This window comes from Dysidea avara, chromosome 3, assembly GCF_963678975.1.
Source record: "Dysidea avara chromosome 3, odDysAvar1.4, whole genome shotgun sequence".
Classification (NCBI taxonomy): domain Eukaryota; kingdom Metazoa; phylum Porifera; class Demospongiae; order Dictyoceratida; family Dysideidae; genus Dysidea; species Dysidea avara.
In genome coordinates, this window is record NC_089274.1 from 4,048,429 (window position 1) to 4,065,641 (window position 17,213).

A 17,213-nucleotide genomic window follows, 5' to 3' on the forward strand; every position below is an offset into this window, starting at 1 on the left:
AGGTTTTATTTTCGTGGGTGGAGGTTCAGATTCTTCCTCTATTTGTTCAGAAATTTCAAAAGCAAAGTATTTGAAGTATTTGCAGAAAGTATTAAGTTTTTACACAAAGTATTTAAGTACAAATACATGTTGTTTCAAAACTTCAAAATACAAATACTCATGTATTTGACCCCAAGCCTGCATTGGCCACCAAGTTATTAATTAATTAATTATAGTTATGCCACTGCCATGCAGTAATGCATTTTCCTGCCTCCACAGCCAATACAGATTTCCTAATTTTAAGATGTAAGTTGAGGTTTGCTGCATGGCCATTGGGTAAAAATGGGCAGCTGCGGTCACTGTAACTCTAAGCTAAGATGTCATGATGATCTATTTTAAAGGGTTTTGCCACTATATACTACAGAGATTTTAGTAGAAGTGAAAGGGGACTTATAAACAGCCCCAAGACATCGCAAGGTTGACTGCATGAAGCTGGTATACATGATAGGATGACCACAGGAGATTTCCCAAGGGGGGGCGGTGAGGATTAAGTTAGGGGCACCACATCTATTAGTGCAAATGTTTGGATTTTCAACTAACATTATGTGACCAGATTTGTGAAAAGTTATTCTTCACACACACAAAAAAATTGACCCATTCAACGTTAATCATAGCATATAACTGTCTGAAATTTCATGCATGAGTGAGAGCGAGTTACAGCATTTAGTTACACTTAACCAGTAGCTAACAATTGAAATACTCTAACAAAACAGTCAACTACTGTAATATAACAACCATCATTAAGGAAATAAGACCAGTGTGTATGCTGGAAATCGAACCTCTTCTTGACCTGTGCTCTACTGTCTCATGCATGCACTGTTGTGCCAAACATCATGTGATATGACTAACTGCCAGAGTGCTATACTGTACAAAAGGAAATTTGACAAATCCACACTTGCAGTAGTATTGACAAATTAAAATATTGACAATAATCAAGAAATCAATTAGAGATGTTTGACGAAGCTAACTGATTCACTCTTTTATCAAAATCTATGCTATCATACGGTACCTTTTTTATTGCTGATACTGTGAATGAGTGGACATCAATTCTTCTTGAAAGGCTATTTTGAGAATAACCTCCTTCGGTTAAAGGCTCTATAAATGACAAAGTACACCATGATCACCATCGCCTTAAATTTTTCAAAGGAGAAATTCAGAAACTCCAAACCATAATACCTTCATGTTCTTTGGGCATGTGATTGAAAACTCTTTGAAGGTAGTTGTACTGCATAGTTGTGGTTTTATGTTGTATAGTGTTATGGCTATTTCAATTAGGCCGCTATAGAATCCGAGGGATAGCTAACGTCTTGGGACTCTCGTACACTATCTGAGAAATCCAATTATAAATACATGAAATATTTATTAAAATAATACAGAAATACATTTTGAAATACTTAAATATTGGGACTCTCGTACACCGTGTTGGGTTTTTGCGTGGGCGCTGGCTACCCCCCCGATAGAATCTTACTTCAAATTTGAACCATGCTGCAGCATTTATGCTGTGCCCTTTAGGCATAATGACAGCTACTTAATACTGAAATACTATTCGGATTATGCTCTCTGTTTCAGCCCTATTTTGTTTAAGCAATTTCAGTGATACAATATCATTATACCACTGCATTATGATGTACCACAATCCCACAACAACCCCTGATGCACCATGCCACATGATGGCATACTGCACAGTGTTTACACCCAAGAGGAATCATCACCGGTACCTGAATATTTGGTTGGGCTAATTGCATTTCAAGCATTGGCGGAACCCGTCCTACGCAAATGCGAATGTGCGGGCGCCGTCAGACTTATCATCCTGGTTAGGAGCCGGCGCTACCTACCAAAATAGGGAGCTAGGTTACAAGGCGCTATCTCTCAATGCGATATAGACACCAGTCCGAGCACCAGTCGCAGTCCCAAGGATATTACAGTGCCTGAACCTGTGAGAGAGCGCGATCGGCTCAGTATCAAATCTTATGGGGTTGTCACATTGTAGCAGACGTGACGCATCTCCCCTCAAGGCCACCGTACGGTTCAACGAAGAACCTCCAAACACCTTTTTGTCCCTTCCGATGGATTTGTTGGTTTCTATCATATCGCTTTTACCAGCACATGACAAAGTGAAGTTACGATACGTTTCACGGAGGTTACGAAGTGTGAGCGAAACACCATCACTGTGGAGGGAGTTGGTGTGGCGCTATTCCCACACTGGTGATGAAGGGTGTGTGAATAACGTGTTGAAGGTGTATGGACAACACGTGAAGCGACTGTCCTTTCACGTGACACCATCAAAGCTAAAGATGTTAGAGTATTGTAGCAATGTAGTGAAACTTAGCCTACCAACAACCAAGTTGGACCCTGAAAAACTAGGAAAGATTTTATTGAACATGAGGCATCTACACCAACTGGATGTACAGTGGGATATTGAAATCAGACATTTGCTCGAGCTACCTACCTTGAATTTAAAGGAACTAACTGTCAGGATACATAAAGTAACGTTTACAAAGATATTTAGTTCAACACGAGCATGGGTGCATTATTGGATTTCAAAGAGCGGGTGTATCCCAGAGAAATTAAACATTGTTACAGAATCATATTCTGATTACTTTATAATTGCTGTGTGGAAATCTTGGATCCAATTAAATTGTAATTCATTAGCTGGCCACACTGGATGTTTTAGCCTTTATAGTAGCTTAAAAGTTCCGCTGAATTTCTCTCCTATTCTGCCAAAATTTCAGTTATACTTTGGACAAGCAGTTGCTTCTCCATTTGTAAAGTGCGGTGGCGTTGGATTGCTGGGGCTAGAGAGTAGATTGTTGCTGTTAACTGACTGCATTAGTGGTGGTAAGGAATTTCACAAGGCCAAGCTGATACAAGAAGACTCTTTAACTGGTGCCTTAGCTAAGGATCATCTAAACCCTGGTGTTACCAACCTTAAATTTGTGACAGAATTTTGTGTTTCATTTGTTGGATTATATTTTGAACACTTGGAACAATTAGCTTCTGTGTGTCGTAACCTTCAAAGGCTCAACTTGTATAAAAGCACAAACTGTTTGAAATGTTTACAAGGCCTCCGTACCATTGCCAACTCCTGTCACAACCTACGAGGACTAAACTTGTTGGGTATACCAGTTAGTGAGGTGGAGGATCATACACAATTATGGGAAATATTAAGTGATATGAAGTTAACTCACCTAGCAGTGGAGCTGTGTGTCTTGTTACCATCGGTAGAAGGTGGAGCTGAAAGGTTGACTGATCTGTTCCAGACATGTACAAATCTGCAAGCTTTAGAATCTAGATTTTCTCATTGTGATTCATGTGTGGTAAAGTTTGTTGATAGGAGTCTGTCAGTTTTGTCAAATTTCTCATCACTTATTCACTATATTGCTGATTTTAGTGTCCGTCTTCGTAGCAGTAATAATACTTCTCTGCAGGACATACTAACCAATTGTAAGCAGATAAAGTATTTATATTACTCTTTCGGTAAAAATATGCAACAAACATTTGTTTTAATGCCCTATCATAACCTACAGCAGTTGTGTATAAAGTTTGAATCCTCTGATTTTCCTGATACTTTTATGAGTACAATATCAGCTCATGGTGGACTCGTACATGTAGTGTTGTGTGTGAGATCTGTGACCAGTGAAAGTGTTACTGTACTTGTAAGGAACTCCCCGAATCTATTTACCCTATATGTTGTTGTATATGGTTGGATTTATGATACCAGTGGTGCTTACGTTCAACCAAAAGTATTGCAAACTAAACTAAAACAAGAATTTTCTCACCGACAATTGTTTGTGACAGGTAGGTATATAGTAAAGGTTGTTTATGCAGATTATGAACATGAGAAGTGTGCGGAGTACTTAGATCAAGAATGCCAATGTAACACTGATTTGTTTTCGTTGTGGTAGTGTGTGTATACATATTATACTGTTGTCACTGTTTGTTTATGCATGTGTAAATGCATAGCTGTACAAGTGTCATGCCTTAACAGGCCAATATTATATACAATTATTGACAATTAAAATGTAATTTACCTATTTATTGTCATTGGTTCTAAAAAAACAATGCGCACGATATAATTATACTGTACATTGGGATACTGTGGTGGTATAGAACAGTTTGGTGAAATCCCATTGGCGAAAACAAACTTTGGTGATTTGCTGTACTTCATCACAGCTCACTACACATTGCATATAGCTGAAAATTTACTTCAGCAGAAAGGTTTAGCAAATGAAAGTGCAATTCGCCTAATAATGTATTATACTACCAACATTAGCCACCAGAAGACTCCTGTCTCCTGTTCTACCAGAATTTCAGTTAGACTTTAGCCAAGGAGTTAATTTTCCATTTGTGAGATAACTGAGTGTTGGAACATGTTGGGAAAATTTGTTACTAATAACTGACTGCACTTAAAAAGGTAAAGTGGTATGTATAAGGGAAACATGAGATCAACTAAATCACTTAAATGAATATCATAAACCTGGAATGTGTGACCAAATTTGTTATTGAACTTGATGGAATTGATTCTGAATATATTTGCTAAGCTATATATTGTGTGTCTTCAACTTGACATACATAATAACAAAATTTGTTGAATAATGCACAAGATTTACATGCCAGTTAACAGACACAATTGTGAGAAATATAGAGTGATATGAAGTGACCCACTTATAGCAATGGAGCTGTGTGGTGTCTTGTTACTATCTGTGAAAGGTTTGATCGCATTATTTCATAATAATGTAAGGCATTTGAGTCTCATATTGCATCGATGACTGTTGCTTGGCAATGCTTGCATATCTAAATTTGTTGACAAGAGTGTATTAGTGTTATCACACTTCCCATCACTTATTCATTGCATTGATAAGTTTGGACTCTCGAATATAGAGCTTTGTTCTTCAGGGAATCCTTACCAACTGTGAAAAAATTATGATCATGGTGGAGGTTCACTAGAACATTTAATGGTTTTAAAAATGTTCTAAACTAGAACAGTTATCTATACTGATTTGGTTTCCACCAACCTTTCCAAAATGTATGAGTACAATATCAGCTCATGGTGGACTGGTACATGTAGTGTTGTGTGTGAGATCAGTAACCAGTGAAGGTGTTACTGTACTGGTAAGGAACTCCCCAAATCTATTGACATTTTGTGCTCGGGTGTGTAATGCTGCTTTTGACATAGTGAGCAAGAAATACTTAAGACTAGATAAAGACAAAAAAAATTTGACAGACATTTGTTTGTGATGGAACGTAAATAGTAAGAGTATAGGGTAAACGGACACTCTGCCTACAGATTACAAAATACACACTGTAAAAAATTTGTAGTCAATTTCACTACTAATTTCTGCCACAATACTCGCTGTTTTTGTGTAGTGACGTTCACTACTTTTGTAGCGACTTTCACTACCTTTTTGTAGTGACCCTCACTACATTATAGTGAACGTCACTACACAAAAATAGTGAGTATTGTGGTAGACATTAGTAGTGACGTTCACTAGTTAGTTTTTACTGTGCAGATCTACCACCTGTTGAGTTACAAAATATAGATCATGCAGTTTTCATTGTGTGCATGACTACAAGAATAACCTGTATACAGTACGTACTATACATGCTATAGTACTGGGAAGACAAATGCATGCAGCTAGCACAGCTGATATACTCCCAGGGAAAAAAAGAACAATTAAAGTTAACTATAAGGTTTCCACCCTGGTCAACTATTCTTCCTCCTGTGTGCAGCATCTGATACTCTGCCTACAGCTGTTAATTTACAGTGCAAGTGGTGGTCAAATGTGATGCGAAGTGCTTGCTTTATGACTCAAACTGTCCTACGACTGCCCATGTTTTAAGCAGCTGCCCTACTGCTTAAACCCAGCAATGGTATATACTTACAGGCACAATCAGGTTCTTTCCATTCTGACCTCTACACTTGCTGAAGTCTTTGCTAATACTCCATTTGTCAAAGTGTATTTGCTGATTTACCCAATTTTTATGCTGATAATGCCTCCCAAACAACCATTCCAACTGATTTAATAACTTCTTACCATCCAGACATTGTGATATACAATTCCTGAAGCCCATCTATCTCCCTGCTAGAGTTAACTTGTCCTATTGACTCTGCTCAGCATATTCAGGCTGGAAACAGAATACATGCAGTTGAATATCTTTAGTTGCTGGCTGAATTTTGACCACCTTAACATCCCTAATTGTTGAGATAACATAACATCCCTAATTGTTGAGATAACAGTGCTGAGCCACTACCAGCTTTCTACAATCAAGAATCTGCTTAATTTATTAAATTTTGTTCGTCCTGAGTTGAGTACATCAAAGTCTTCCATCAACACTGGACGATGCTGCCTCTGCCAGTATATTGGCATCTAGGAAAAATTTTCTAGCAAGGCATTGTAGGAGTGGAACACTAAGTACTTATATTGTATTTTTAACTATCTTGTGGTTTATTATTTTCCTTGCCCACATTGACCATTCATGTGGTTGCATGTTGCTTGAGGACTCACATGCTTACACTTTTTGTTAATGTTTTCATTTAGTTGTACATAATTTTGGTTCTCTCTCTCTCTCATAATATTAATTAATTTAAATCTTTGCTTGAATTGTGTAGTTAATGATAAGGATATGACAACACTTGGTGGTAATGTGTGTGGGTAAAAGCTATTCATATATGAAGATGCATGTTCTTAATCAGTGAAGTCCGTTTGATTAGAATGTACATGGTTGAAAATGTGATGGAATTCAGAGGCTGTTCTTAGCTTTGTATTGTAGAGCAGGAATAGTTTAGCCTTCTTACATCTCTCTCCTAAAGTAGACCATTTTAATTGGTGAAGCACTGCTGTATCTGACTGTATTTATTTAGTATCCAGCAAGCAGCATATGGTCAGGAGGTGACTACAACCTACCTGAAATTGACTGGATAAACCTCAAAACTTGAGGAAGCCCTCATATGGCCCTTTAAATGATCACCTAGTAGACATGCTTGCTATCTCAAATAGCTACTTTCCCTACAAGAGAAAACTCTGTCCTTGACCTTTTTATCACTAACTGACTCACCTTCTTTATTATCAATAACATAAACCCAATTCCCGGAATATCTGACCATGAGATAGTGTACACCGAATCTACCTTATAAATTGAAAACTCCAAACATCATTGCAGGATAGTTCAGCGCCGTGCTCACCAATGCATATATTCTAGTGTCACCACAACAATGTCTCGGCTCCAGTGGGAAAACTTAGAGGAAAGAATATCTAAGACTTGTGTCATCTTCGAGGTCACCCTTGTTTACAAAATCATTAAAAAATTAGGTATTCACAGTCATGGGTTTGAATAAGCATGCCTGTTAGTCGAAACCACACATTCCACAGGCAGTTAGTGAGAAACCACAAGATTTGCACATGTAACAGTAAATGATGGCCGTACAGCCTGAGCCATACTTTATCATTCAACCACCAGATAACCTTAATCTACAGCGCACCTGACCTCCTAACTATATCCCAACATGCTTTGCTAGAACGGACTGTTCATTACCCAAAGATACTTTTGACAGAGACCCAGATCTAGATGACCTAAGTACAATACTGCAATCAGTTAACATTAATTAGAACACAATCATACACTCACTGTAATATTATTAGTCTAAATTATTACAGAATCGTTATTGTATGACGGAGCAATTACAAATAAATAATATCAATATATGCCGCCACACTGCAAGTATAATAATGTGTGCATGTAGTTTAGTTAAAACAACAGAGCTTTAGCTAAGTTAAGACAACTGCAGTATTGTGCATATCTAACTATATCTTTTCCACACAGGTGCAAACCATAGATATGAGGCGTACCTGTCATGCACAGGTGATCCATTTCAAATTATACATGACATTATATAACAAAAGCAATGAATTTGTATATAATGTAGCACTGGTACCCATATATATAATATATATATACAGGCAGTAGAAAGAGAGGGGGGATGATATCTCACTGAAATTATCCTTCTTGGCAGAGTGGGGCTGAAAACTTGGAAAATGATTGATATACTCTAATAGAATGCTCTGATAGAACAATCAAAATGCTTCATAAATGAAACGTGTTCCTAAAAGTGGTCTAAAAATCATCTACTGAGAGTTGGTGTATTACTGCTTCACCAAGTATTTCCAGAAGGCTATTTTGTATTGCTTATAAATGCTGTATGTTTATTAACCTAGGTGTAGTCAACATTGCCAAAAGAGCTATTATTAAATGCAAATGACCTGTTTTAACTTGTACCTATAAATTAATTGTGATGAACTTTGAGACATGTATCATAAAAGATAAAATGGTTACAGCTGTGCCCCCCTCCCCCCTGCTGCCACAGATTCAATACTCTGGTCAGCCCTCCCCCCGTCACATCAACTACTTCCTCTGCCACTGCTGGTACCTGCACCACAGTAGAACTTGCCCTGTAGTATGTGTGTGTTACACAAATAATTCTTGTGCAACATTATATATATTTTAATAGGTACCATGGCTACGAGGGATTTCCTGATATATATGCCCAAGCCCGAGGGCTGCAGGCCTGAAGGTGCAGGCCTGAGGGTGCAGGCCCGAGGGTGCAGGTATTTATATCAGACAAGTCCTGGGTATGAGTAATATATACCACTGCACTCAGGTCTGTTCACCTAATAGGTGAAGGAAGGTGTCAAAGTAGTATATATACTGTATAGAGGGAAACTTTGGCGGGGGTAAACTTTAACGAATAGCAAGCTAAATTGTATTTGGCGAAGTAAACTTTGGCGAATTCAAACTCAGTGTTTAGTAATAAAGATGCTTATCCGAATAATTGGTGGATTAAAACTATGGCGAATTGAATTCATAGCAAACTGCCAAATTTGCCAGTTTCCACCCACCAAAGTTTTCCTCTATATGGTATATATTAATGCTTTCTGCAATATTATTTAAATAAATAACTTTTATGTTATGTAGTACTATATCTACTCAAAAACAGCCAAGCTGTAAAAAAAGAGTGCAGCCTTCAAAAGCTTTAATGGTGACTCTGTAAATTTATTATCATTAACATCATTGCAGCCATTTCGTGGCTGCCACCTTTGATTTCAAGGCGACACTTTCAAGGCCGCACTCTTTTTTTTTACAGCTTGGATGTTTTTGAGTGGATTTCACTTCATTTTTGTATTTTCAAAATCAAGGCTTTGAGGTTTACTACTTCTTATCTACAGATCATAACTGCTATAACAACAATGATGATCATACAAGTTATAGAGAATATTACCTACTCATCATGGACAGCTACCAACAAAGAGAGAAAACCATCAGTATCATTGATGATGAAAAAACAAACAATTTAGATAAGGGTGTCCTCGGACATGTGCTAGCTACCACAAACATTATTTGCTTGTTCATGTATGCATGATGGCCATAATATAAAGTTGTATTATATGTAGAGTAACTCACCAAATATCAGACAGGCTCCAAAATTGGATGCAATTACTTGAGCTACAACAGGAATTTTTGAACAATTTATATGGTCTTTAGATAGTTCAAGGGTGTGGGACTTTGCACACCAAGTATCAGCTTTTCGGCTTCTTTGTCTGGTGGCAGCAGCCCTGCAGAGTCATTTCTGATTAATATGTATAATCTGGGAAAGAAATTGATTCACGGACACCCACAGTTCACAAATCACACTTACATTCAATCAACAGTTTTATATCTTCTTTGTAGAACAACTCATCTACTTTCTCTAAATATCCCCAGTTTATTTAATCAAATCCTTTAAATCATGAATTACAAATCAAATATAATGAGACGTCACTGGAGTAATAATCGCACCATGAATTTAAGTGTATGGAAGTATATGGTGTTTGTAAAAGTATTCGGTACACATTTTCCCATAAACCTATCTCAAACAACATATACTTAATCCAGTTTTCGTATACTTAAATTTATGGTGCGATTATTACTCCAGTGACGTCTCATTTTATTTGATTTGTAATTTGTGATTAAAAGAATTTGATGAAATAACTGGGGATATATAGAAAGTAAATGAGTTGCTCTACAAAGTGAAGATATAAAACTGTTGATTGAATGTAAGTGTGATTTGTAAACTGTGGGTTTCCGTGAATCGACTTTTTTTCCAGGTTATACATATTAATCGGAAATGACTTTGCAGGGCTGCTGCCACCAGACAAAGAAGCCAAGGAAGCTGATACTTGGTGTGCAAAGTCCCACAGCCTTGAACTATCTAAAGACATACAAGTTGTTCAAAAATTTCTGTTGTAGCTCAAGTAGTCGTGTCCAATTTTGAAGCCTGTCCAATATTAGGTGAGTTACTCTATTTATTTCCACTATAGTGAAAGTGAAGGTATGCATGATTGTAGAATATTTTATTTTGCAGTGACTGTTCTAGCTATTAGAATATCTCGATTTTTCATGTGAATGTGAAAAGGTGCATCTGCTCAACTTTAAACAAAGCAAATCCTGCACCGTTTTTACTGGAATATGATTTCCAGCCTGTTGTATCACAAGTTTTGCTAGCATAGCACTTATTATGATGATTATGATTGGCACGAGTCAGTCATACTAGTCTGCTCGCAGACCACCTGGGGGCGAGACTGTGAGTTAATACTACCAATAAATATACTACTGATCGATACGAAAATGGTTCCAATTTGATAAAATAGCTACTAGACTGAGCCTCAAAGTGTTACAACGATAGAATGGTGCTAATGCTCTAATAGAGCGCACATTTTTCCTTTCGTTGAAATTGTCTAATAGAACACATCTCACTTTAATTAAGGATGGTATATCCTATGCAATCCTTAAGAGGAAGGTTACTGAAGCAGTTAAAGTGAAATAAAAGAAATTGCACATACCGCTCACAGGTGTGGCATGCATGTTGCCAGTACACACATGCTATATATGGTGATGCTTACAGTTTTGCATGTAAGTGCATACGTATATATGTAAGCTCAAAGCATAATATATAAGTGCATGCAGATATTTTGGATAGCGTAAGTATGCATACATAGCAAAGAAGTATAACACAAAGTACAAACAAATTTATGAAGAATTTTTCACCTACTCTATTAGCTACAATGCACAGAACAAACAAATATCTGCACATACTGAGCATGCCCTACTCACAAATGTGGTCTAAGAGTGCTGTAAAAAAATGAAGTGTGTCCGGCACACCAAAATTTCAATACACACCAATATTATGCCAATTGGTATGCATATTGTGACATAAAATTGGTGTGCAGCTATATAAGGCAGTGCTGAAAATCTTTGACCATAAGACAGTGTGGGATAAAAATTATATAGAAACAAACGAGGTACACTGAAAATTATTTTCAAGTGTGCAGCTATAATATAAAAGGATATAAACTTGAACTAATAACTGGATTTGAACAGATTGAACCTACCTCCTGCACGAATGCACACAAGTTTGGCATTCTACTGAACTGCCACTATAAACAGTTTGTGTAGTGGTTTTTAAAGGAATGTTATCTGTATTATCTATAACCTTCCTAGAGTACAACAGTGCTCACCAGATAGTGTTCACCAGTTTTTTGATCGGAGTTTTGACGGTGGTTAGCTACTGTGACATGCGGGGGGTAGCCAACGCCCACGCAAGAGTCCCAATATTTAAGTATTTCAAAACGTATTTCTGTTAATAAATATTTCATGTATTTATATGTATTTATTATAATTGCATCTCCTTATCTATAAGCTTGCTACACTGCTCCTCTGAAGAATACTGTGACTGCTCTATTAGAATATTTAGATCTGACTGCTCTATTAGAGTATATCGATCTTTTAAACAGGTATTCGGGGTGCCCTCCATGGGGCCTCCTGGGGCCCCTTTCAGGCTGGGGCCCTGGGCAAAATGCCCCAGTTGCCCCCCCTGTGGGCGGCCCTGCACAGAGGCTACGAAGTGTTAGCGAAACACTCACTGTGGAGGGAATTTGTGTGGCCTTATTACCACACTGGTGATGAAAGTTGCATGAATAACGCGTTGAAGGTGTGTGGACAACATGCGAGTCGACTGTGCTTTCCCCATCACGTGACCCCACCCAAACTAGTGAAGATATTAGATTATTGTAGCAATGTGATAGAACTTAGTCTACCAACAACCAAGTTAGACCCTGACCAACTAGCAAAAGTTGTACAAAATGTGGAACATCTATGGCTGCTGGATATTCAGTGGAACAGTAATATTAAACAATTGCTAGAGCTAGTTGGAATGAGCTTGGAGGAACTTTCCATCAGAATGGACAGAATACTTGTGCACTCAGAATATTTTAACTCGACTGAATCTTGGCTGCACTACTGGATGTCAAGAGAATTCATTCCACGAAAATTAAACATTGTTACTGCGTATTTTGCTTCATTCACAATACAGGCAATATGGAAGTATTGGAATACTTTAAACTCAGATGGCCACACTGGTCATGTTAAAATTTATAGTGGTCAGAAAACTCCATTAAATTTCCTTCCTATTCTACCAGAGTTTCAGTTAGACTTTGGTCAAGGAGTTAAATCTCCGCTTGTGATGGGAAGTAGTGTTGGAACACATTGGAACAACTGGTTTCTACTAACTGACTGTATTTACAAAGGTAAAGTGATGTGTAGAGCAAAAATGAAACAAATATTTGCTCATATCAGAGTAGAATCAGTAGATCAATTAAATCATAACATCACTGACCTTGGATGTGTGACTGAATTTGTTCCAGAAGTATATGGATTTGATTCCGAATATTTGCAACAACTGTCTATTGTGTGTCCTAACCTTCAACGCCTTAACTTACATAAGAACACAAATTGTTTAAGAAGTTTACAGGGTCTGCATGCCATTGCCAATTCCTGTCACAACCTACAAGGACTAAACCTTGGTGTTACTGCTGTGGAAGATCATGCTCTATTGTGGGAAATACTATAGTAGTTCCCACAATAGAGCATGATATTTCCCACAATAGAGCATGATCTTCCACAGCAGTAACACCCTGCAACCAACTTTCCCTTATCTTCTGCAGATGGTAGCAAGACACACAACTCTATAGCTAAGTGGGTCAACTTAATATCACTTATATTGGTGTTACTGCTGTGGAAGATCATGCTCTATATGGGTGAACCAGAATTGTTGGAGACTAAATTGAAGAAACAATTTTTCAACAGACAACTGTTCATGATAGGTACTTATGCAGTCAAAGTAGAGTCTAGAGACATTCTGGCTGTTGAACTACAGCATACAGATCTGTTTTCATTGTGGGAGTATGTGTAACGCATTTTCTATTGGTACTGTCTTTAGCTTGAATTTGCTGTCTCTCTATGTGATGAAAATTTGCAGCGAATATATAGTATATGTTGCATGTGATCACTTGACTTGGCTGCATAGCTATCTATATATGTAAGTATCAATTAAGAAGCTGTATAATGTACCGGTGGTGCAGGTAGATAGCTGCATGGCCAGCTGCAAGAAACAGCTTTTAAGACTATGCAGATAACAATCAGCAGCAGCCAGCTTCTTACAGCTGGCTGCTGCTTCCTGTACTACTGCTTGTTGTTACTTGCAGTTGGCTGCTTCTATTGTTTAAATTTGTGCTGCTTGCAGCTTTAGTTGCTTGTACAGTAGGACCTCGATTATCCGAACAATATAAGTGACTGCTCTATTAGAGTATTTCTCCATTAGGTGAACGTTCTATTAGAGTAAGTGTATGTTCTATTAGAGTATTTGAACATAACTCTATATAAAAAATGGGCTTCATTTATCCGAACAAATTCAGTTATCTGAACACTTTTATGATTAAACTGGCACACAGGTGTTCGGATAATGAAGGTCCTACTGTTGTTAGATGTTGCTGCTGCTGCTGCTGCTTGCTGCTGCTGCTGCTGCTTGCTGCTGCTTGCTGCTGCTGCTGCTTGCTGCTGCTGCTGCTTGCTGCTGCTGCTTGCTGCTGCTGCTGCTGCTGCTGCTTGCTGCTGCTGCTTGCTGCTGCTGCTTGCTGCTGCTTGCTGCTGCTGCTTGCTGCTTGCTGCTGCTGCTGCTGCTGCTGCATTGAACAGTTTTATGTTTTCATTGCAGATTACAAAGTACATTTTTTTACCTGGGGAGGGATACCTACAGCCACGCCCAGTGTAGCTATTCTATATAAAGCGCATTATCAATGGATGGACTCGATGGCAACGGAAGGGCCTTCAACACCTTACTGGCTCTTCCGACAGAATTGTTAGTTCATATAGCATTATTCTTGACTGAAGCGCGCGACAAGGCTAATTTACGATACGTTTCACGGAGGCTACGAAGTGTAAGCGAAACACCGTCTTTGTGGAATGAATTTGTGTGGCCCTATTACCACACTGCTGATGAAGGGTGTGTGAACAACGTGTTGAAGATGTGTGGAAGTCATCTGAAACGACTATCTTTCCCACATCATATGACATCGTCCAAGCTAACGAATATGTTAGTGTAGCAATGTGATTGAACTTAGTCTACCAACAACTAATTTATACCCTGAGCAACTAGGAAAGACTTTACCAGCTATGAAACATCTACAGAATTTGACCATTCAATGGAACACTGATATCAAACACTTATTTGAAGTAGTTGTTGGTACAAACATGCAAGAACTCATGATTGTAGTGGCAACTAAAACAGAGCCAATTGTTCACTCAACAAAATCATGGATACATTATTGGATGGTAAAACAGTTTGTGCCACAAAAGCTAAACATTTATACTGCTTTTCAAAGTTTTTGCCGTGACTACAAAACAGCAATGTGGAATTGTTGGATATCCACAAATTCTAAATCACCAGCTCACAGCATTGGTCACCTTAAACTTTATAACAGTATGAAAGTTCCATTGAATTTTTCCCCTGTTCTACCAGCATTTCAGTTAGAGTTTGGTCAAGATGTAGATTCCCCATTTGTAAATGCCAGCAGCATTGGAATCTTGGGATTAAACAATGACTTGTTAGAATTAACTGACTGCACTTGCAATGGTAAGATGGCATGTAAGGCCAAAGTTGAATACAGTTGTGATGTCAAGGTAGCTAGAAATCAAGTAAACCATAGAATAAGCAATCTTGAATTTGTGACTGACTTTGACGTAATGATTGGTTGGCCATTTTGTTCTGAGCAGTTAGAACAACTAGCTGTCACATGTCTTAACCTTCAACGGCTTAACTTGTATAAAAGTATGTACTGTTTGAAAAGTTTACAAGGTTTACGTGCCATTGCCACTTTCTGCAACAATCTTCAAGGACGAAACTTGTCGGGTATACCAGTTAGTGAGGTGGAGGATCAGACACAATTGTGGGAAATATTAAGTGATATGAAGTTGACCCACCTAGCTATAGATTTCTGTGTATTACTGCCTTCCGCAGAGAACAAACAAAAGTTGATTGTACTATTTCAGAAGTGTACCCAACTACAAGCATTACAGTGTGATAACTCACATTGTCTCATCTGTGATTCTAAATTTGTTGATATTAGTATTTCAGTGCTTTCTCAGTTCAAAGCTCTGATGCACTATATAATTTTTGTTGGTTTCTATCATAGTCCCATTACTCTACAGGGCGTACTGACCTGCAAAGAGCTGAAGTATTTGAATTATACTACAGACAATTATAATACTGAGAAATTGTCTTCATTAACCCACAATAATTTGCAACAGATTCGACTAAAGTCAATTTCTACCGTTATTCCCAACAGTTTTATGAGTACAATATCATCTCATGGTGGACTGGTACATGTAGTGTTGTGTGTGAGATCAGTGACCAGTGAAGGTGTTACTGTAGTTGTAAGTAACTCCCCAAATCTACTAACATTTCATGCTATCGTTCATGTGTTTTATGACAAAAATGGTTCCAAACTGCAGCCAATGGAACTAGAAGCTAGTCTAAAACAAGAATTCTTCCATAGACAATTGTTTATATTTGGTAGCTTCATAATAAAGTTAGGACATGTGGATCATGAATTTGAGGGATATTTTCAGGTTCAGTATAACACGGACCTGTTTTCAGTGTGGAATTTCAGTATAACGTAGAACAGAGTGTATATTAGCTTGTTATATACTGTGTATATACCCTAATAATAACAATGTTATTAGGTCACATGTAAACACTGGATTTTTATTTTTTAAATATAATATTTTAACATTAATTTTCTATACAAGTTTTATAACTCTTCATTTGTATGTTTTTATCAAAAAAATAAGTTGTTAAATATCTGATTACTACTACAGATTAAAATGCTTCCATTTACAGCTACCTAAAACATTAATACTAGTGAAAATTTTTAAGAAATGTAATTTTATAGTATAGTGCATGGATGGGCTGTGTCTCGGCATTCTATGCTCCTCTTTTCCATATTTAGCAGGTGAGCTAATATATATCGTTACTTGTATCTTGCTGTTGAATAGATATATTTCATCTGCATGGCACAAAAAAGTAATTGTAAGGGAATGTCAACTGGCTTAAATGCTGACAAGATAAACTCTGTCAAGACTTTAAATCCTTTCTTAGGTTTGCATTCTCTTAAATTAGCAGCTGTAAATTCAGACCTGTAGCTATACTCCTCACCTTGTTAGCCATCAATGACAACATGCACATGATCACATTGTGTCACACATGATCACATTGTGTCACACATACATGTACAGTAATAATAACACTACAATACATGTAAATGATAAAGGTCCAAGTATTGTAAATTAAAATTTACTAACATTCAGTTTCTTGGCCACTCCAGATATCAATTCTTTTAGTGGTCAATTACACTTTCTCTCATCGATGTGTCCTTTTTTGTAGCCTAGCTGTTTTTGCATGGATATGTGAACTTAAGAGGGAAAATTTCATATACTGGTAGTACATAGCTAAATATTAAGTTGGGAAAATTTCTGAAAGCAGCAACCACATTTTTGGATCGCACACTTTTAATCAAGCAGTATACACTGCAAAAGAGAATTTTAAGTAGTTATTATGGGAACTGATCATAATTTTAATTATATATGTAATTACATAACTGTGATTTAAATCCAGAATAACATTTTTGTAGATTTAGATTAGAAACCAAGCAAGAACACAGTTGTTAACAAACAATATGGCTGATGTAAAAGATGAACCCATGATCACATTTAGTCTACCATGCGGATTCTTGTAATTAGGTTTAAAG